General features: G+C 49.4%; 1 long non-coding RNA gene across 1 annotated transcript; it reads right to left on the bottom strand.

The window, feature by feature from the left end:
- Window positions 1-1,643: 1,643 nt before the first annotated feature.
- Window positions 1,644-5,934, bottom strand: LOC141411534 (uncharacterized). The gene is made up of 2 exons (XR_012436358.1): window positions 5,355-5,934; window positions 1,644-2,506 (listed from the first exon to the last, which is right to left on the bottom strand). It is a non-coding gene; the product is annotated as an uncharacterized lncRNA (long non-coding RNA).

Below are 5,934 nucleotides of genomic sequence, written 5' to 3'. Positions count from 1 at the left end.
CTGGGAAATTGATTCATGTCTCTCAAGTGACTGGGGCGCCACCATCCACAGTTGACACAACTCCTGTCTCAAGGCTGGAGAAAACAAACAGGGAAACACATGTCAACCAGATAAATGACTTTGCTGTTTTCCGCTCTCCATGGAGGCCATTTGTTTCTGAGATAAGGAAGACTGCTCTCCAAAGTCATGAAAAGATAAGCTGGAGGAAAAAGGGTGGCTGTGGAGTTGGATGCCTAAGCACTCAGAAAACAACAGCCACCACAGAAGAAAGGATTTACCTCCCTGAAGGATGGTGCTGCCTTCCTCTTAAACATGCTGGGAGCAGCACTGTACAGTGCTCTGTCTTTGATTTTGTGTTCGTGCATTGGTGGTGCTGGGGATTGAGCTCAGGGCAAGCACTCTACCACTTGAGCCATACTCCCAGTCCTTTTGCTTTTCTTTTTCAGATAAGGTCTTGTGCTTTTACCCAAGACCTCCATCCTCCTACCTCTTCCCCCTAGTAGCTGGGATTCCAGGTGTGATCCTCTATGTCTGGCTGTCTTCAGTATTTTCAGTGTTTTCTGTGGCACACCATTGTCTTTGAAGCCATGTCCCGGGAGATGTCCTGACTACTTTTGTAGCGTTGAGTATTCAGACTAGCATCCACAAGAACAACAAAGTGGCGGGCTTATGGTTCCTTTGGCCAGGGCAGCTGACCTGAATCACTGATGCTTCCAGCACTTCTGTGGAGCCTCACCCCACAGTGCATGGTTGGATGTTGGCTTTATTTAGGTTTTGCAGGCTTTGTGTTTTTCCACCTGGTAGGTTGCTCCTCCAGGGTGTTTGCCCCTCCCATCCTGGTAGTTTGCACATTTTCATTTTACCCAGACTTCAAGGCCCCCTTCAATGCCACTTCCCACAGATGGTCACCGTGCTTTCCTCCAGGCTGGAAATAATTTCCCTCCTCTGACTTCGTAGAATAATTTCTAACAGTTTCAAAGTACTTATTGCTCTCTGCTGGGAACATACACCAGAAAGCTGTGTCTCCTGTCCCCTTGAGAGCACGAATTTCAATGTGTGTTTTAACTGTGACTCTCACACAGCACTTCACAGTGCCCTGTCCTAGAAAACTTCCAGATGACTCTTGAAGAAAGAAAAACCAAAACAAACTGGACAGCTTAGCGGCTTGCGTGAAACTCAGCCTCAGACCCTACCTTGCTCTTTATTATCAAGTAGTCCCCACCAAGCATCAGAGGGCCTTGTTGGTTTCACATGTCTTGGTTCTCATCATTTTTTATGTATGTTCTCATCCAAAAGATCAAGTACATCTTTACTCTTACCCCCTTGGTCTGAGACCCTCATCCCCTGGCCTAACCAGAACATATATTCTTTCTTTTCCTGATACCCTCCCATCCCACCCCCGAATTCCCAGTGTTCTCTGCATTCTAGGCAGTGTCCCCTGACGGGGTGAGGACATCCCAGTGAATCAGGGCCAGAACCTGCTGGAAGAGCTTTGAATCCAAGGAGAGCTGGACAAATCAGAGATGGAAATAGAGGCTCCTATCAGGCTACCCCCTAGAGCAGTGGTTTCCAGAGTTGTATATGGACTTCCGCAAAATTAAATCTAGAAAAAGGCCAAACAATACGGGTACACAGAATGCCAATGTAAGTCTGTTAACTTTTTATTTTACACATCTATTACACTCAACCCAGTCATGATTCTCCTGAAACCATCCTTTCATATAAAACTACGAACATATTTAGCTTTATGAAAAACTCGCTCACTAGAGGAGAGGTTGGTACTGGTGTCAGGTGAGAGCTAGTTCTTGCGAAAGTGAGTTATGATGAAAGATAATACCTGACCACTGAATCTCTGTGAGCTCTCACGTGCACACACTTCTGCCAGGATGCCATCCACCATGAGACCCTCACCTGGGGCCAAGTCAATGGAGTTCCCCAATCTTGGACTTTAAGTCTCCAAAACTGAGAACTGAATAGATTTCTTTATAAGTATGCAGCCTTAGGTGTTTTGTTATAACAATGGGAAACTAATTAAGATGCCTAGGTGTTTCCTTAGTAGCCATTGCTCATTGTACTACTGGAAGCATGTCTTTTTTTTTTTTCCCCCGCAGCATCTCAGTTTTTATTAATGTGAGTTTTTAAAAACAAGCATCCATAGCAGTGTGAGAGGTGAGGAGGGAGAGGAGGGGAGGGCAGGGAAGGAACTCTGCCCTCCTGGTGATAAAGCTCCAGGTTCATCCTATCGTGGACTTCACAGTCCCCAGAGTACAGTCTTGTTCCAACGAGTGCCAGTTTGGTCCATGATCAGTTTCTTAAGGTCCTTGAGGCTATCATCAGTGTTACACTTGATGCCGACTTTCTTCCCCAGATGGTCATTGCAAACAACCTTGATCATCCTGGCTGGAGCTCGAATTGCCTCGAACCTGCCAACACCACAGCATCCTAGCTCAGGACCCAAGCAGACTCCGAGAACCAGCAGCATACTTTATTTTAAAGACAGCATAACCTGAATTAGAGAAGAAATAGGAATTTAATGACAACTATTTGTCAAGTGACCACATTGTGCTAAGAACTATGTTAGATCTGTCCTATCCTGGGTAAAGCCAAGCAGTGGCCTGGCTCCACTTCAGAGACTATGCGGCTGTGCTCTGCTGGCTGGATTGGGGTTGAGCTTCCGGGTCTACTGATTTTTGGAAAGCTTGACTAATCCAGGGGTTCTTGATGCTGGCTACACACCTGGATCATCCAAGAAACTTAAGAGAGGACTAGTGCCTAGTCCTCTCTGCAGACAGGGCAGTCAGAATCCAGAGACGTCTAAATGAGTAAAGTGTGTGAACTTCCTGCTGTCAGGAATTGAATCTGGGATATGAAGAGAGGCCCCAGCTCTTGGCAGACGTTGAGGGTGAGAGGCATCAAGAAAAGTCACAAGGCTGGGCACAGTGGCTCACACCTATCATCCTAGTTACTCAGGAGACAGAGATCAGAGGACTAAGGTTCCAGGCCAGCCCTGGGCAAAAAGTTAGAGAGACACTATCTCAACTAATAAGCTGTATGTGATGTTGTATACCTGTCATCCCAGCTATGCAGGAAGCATAGGTAGGAAAATCAAGGACCAGGCCAACCCAGGCAAAAATAACCAAAAACAAAATGGCTGGTGGCGTGGCTCAAGCAGTAGAACACCTGCCTAGCAAGTGTGAGGCCCTGGATTCAAACCCAAGTACTGCCAAAAAAAAAAGAAAGAAAAGTCACAAAATGTATCTGGAGTCAGTTTTGCAAACTCAACTTGGGAAGGAGAAGGAAGTCACAAGGATCTGTGTGGTGGAGATGATGTACAGAGTGGAGGGTTAAAAGATGCAGACACAGAGTCCTTGTGTCCTTTACTCGAGGTGCACACCCCCACATTTCTGCCCAGGGATCCCACTCTACTCTTCCATCCATGCCGTTTCCATTAGTGTCGACCCAGTGCCTGTCAAGTAGTTCACAGGGAATCTGCTTCCTGTATGACTGATCGAGTCAGAGGCCTTTCTTAGAAGTACAGTAATTATCCCTCATGCACAGTTTTGCTTTCCACAGTCGGTTACCCTGTGGTCAACCATGGTAGGAAAAATATCTGATGGAAGATCTCAGAATTAATTTACAAGTTCTGAGTTGCACGTGGTTCTGAGTAACTCCCAGAAATCTTGCGGCATCCTGCTCTTTCCTGTCAATGACATGACTCATCCGCTTGTCCAGCTGTATACACTGCCTGCAACTAGTCGTTTATCAGCTGCCTTGGTCAGCTGTTGGGGTCTGACAGTGTTCAAGTGACCCTTATTTTACTATTAATGGCCCCAAAGTGCATCAGTAGTGATGCTGGCATTTTGGATGTGCCGGAGAGAAGCTGTAATGTGCACCCCTTAATTGAAAAGGTGAAACTTGTCAACTTGGGAAGGAAAGAAAAAAACTAGCTTGAGGTTGCTAAGATCTACAGGCCAGTAAGGATTTGTTCAGAGAAGATCAAGTTCGTTCCCATAGCTCTTACTGTTACAGCTGTTCTACTTCATTATTAGTTACTGTTGCTCATCTCTTATTGTGCCCAATCTGTAAACTGAACTCCTTCATAGTATATTACTATCCACAGTTTCAGGCACCCACTGGGGAGTCTTAGGACATATCCCAGAGGATAAGGGGGACTACTATAACAGAACACCTAACACAACTCCTTCAAAAAGTAAGGAGGACTTAGTAGTTACAAACTGTGAAGCCTAATGGTAGAATGGATTTCAGGAGCATCTTACTTGAGCCACTCCACAGTGTGACCAAAGTCTCTGCTTCTTGTCTCTTTGCTCTGCCATCCTCAAGGCTGATATTATCCCAGTTGAACACCTCTCTCATGTCCCTTGGTGGCTACCTACTTTGTTATCATCTGTCAGAAGAGGTTATCTATGCCCCAGCCTCCCCAGCAAAAGCCTCAGATTCACTCTGAGTTGATTTAGGTACAAACTGATTCCTTCAGGGACTGCCACTGATTGGGTCAGACCCAGTCATCTAGCTACCTTGGAGCTGGGGAGGCAGAGTCAGGGGAACTATGGGACACTGGAAATGGAGGACAGTGGGAAGGTAACCAGTAGATGTCTGCCATCTGTTCACCAACCCCCTGGGCCACTCAGCTCTCCCTGATTGGGTCAGACCCAGTCATCTAGCTACCTTGGAGCTGGGGAGGCAGAGTCAGGGGAACTATGGGACACTGGAAATGGAGGACAGTGGGAAGGTAACCAGTAGATGTCTGCCATCTGTTCACCAACCCCCTGGGCCACTCAGCTCTCCCTGCAAGAAAGAACCTCAGGGGCTGGGTGGCAGCTCAGTGGGAGAGTGCATACCTAGCACTGGCCAGGCTCTGAGTCCAAGATAAGGAGGGAAGGAGAAGGGAGAGAGGAACAGTGAGCCAGCGAGATGTGAGAAGCATGGTAAGCTGACAGCTTCCAGCTGCCAGGCCTTCACACTCTCTCCCCAGGCTGCTGCCAGCCACTGGCCACAGGGAGGTGCTAGAGTTGGGCAGTTCTGCCCAGGGAGGGTCTCCTCTGCCAGGTAGTCTTGGCTCTGGACACCCATGGGCTCCAAGCTGTTCCCAGGCTGCACTGGGGAGGGGGGAGGGGGGCTTTCCCTCCCCTGTCTCCTTTCCTTCCCGTTCTCCGCATGTTCGGAGGCCCCCAGCTTCCACTTCTGTTTCCTCTTCACTTTATCGGCCCAGAGCTGCACTTCTAATTCTGTCTTAGCTCCAAGAGCTCTAGCGCACTGCGCCCCACTTGGCGGCGAGGGTAGAAAGCACCCCCACTATGCAGGTGGAGGTCCAGGTTAGGGGTTGGGTGACTCGCCTGAGGTCAGTCTGGATTCCAGATCCGTCTTCGCCTTTTCCCCCAGCACCAGGGACCGTTCCTTGTCGAGCCTGGTGAGGTGGCCCGAACCGCTCACAGTCACACCAGCCTCCTCGACCTCCTTGAGTCAGTCACACGTGGGGCAGGGGGGAGGGAAGGAGGGGGAGGGATTGTGGGCGGATGGGTTGTGATCCTCTTTGCCTGTCCTACTGCGCAGCTGGAGGGGCCACTGCCACACCGAGCGTGGAGACTTGGCAGGTGACACGTCAACGCGAACGACTTCGTTTGCACATAAATCACCCTGGCACGGTGTTTAGGGGGAAACAAGCAAAGTCAGACGTTGCTTGAGAGGCCAGGACCCCCAAGCTGCGGGCGCAGGCGGCCTTGCGGCCGGGCCCCGGACTGGCGCCGCGATCAGTGGGAACGCCTGTTCCCTCTGCCAGTCCACCCCCTCTAACCCGCGCCATTGTCCATTGACGTGTCTAATTATGTGTCTTACAACCGCGCCGCTCCCCCCGAGCGGCGGGGGGCCTTCTGGCGGAATGAGGAGGAAGATTGCTCCATCTGTTCCTCTCGCGCC

This window comes from Castor canadensis, chromosome 10 (assembly GCF_047511655.1).
Source record: "Castor canadensis chromosome 10, mCasCan1.hap1v2, whole genome shotgun sequence".
Taxonomy (NCBI): Eukaryota; Metazoa; Chordata; class Mammalia; order Rodentia; family Castoridae; genus Castor; species Castor canadensis.
The sequence above is the reverse complement of the archived record's forward strand: the minus strand, read 5'-3'. Positions and strand labels throughout refer to the sequence as shown.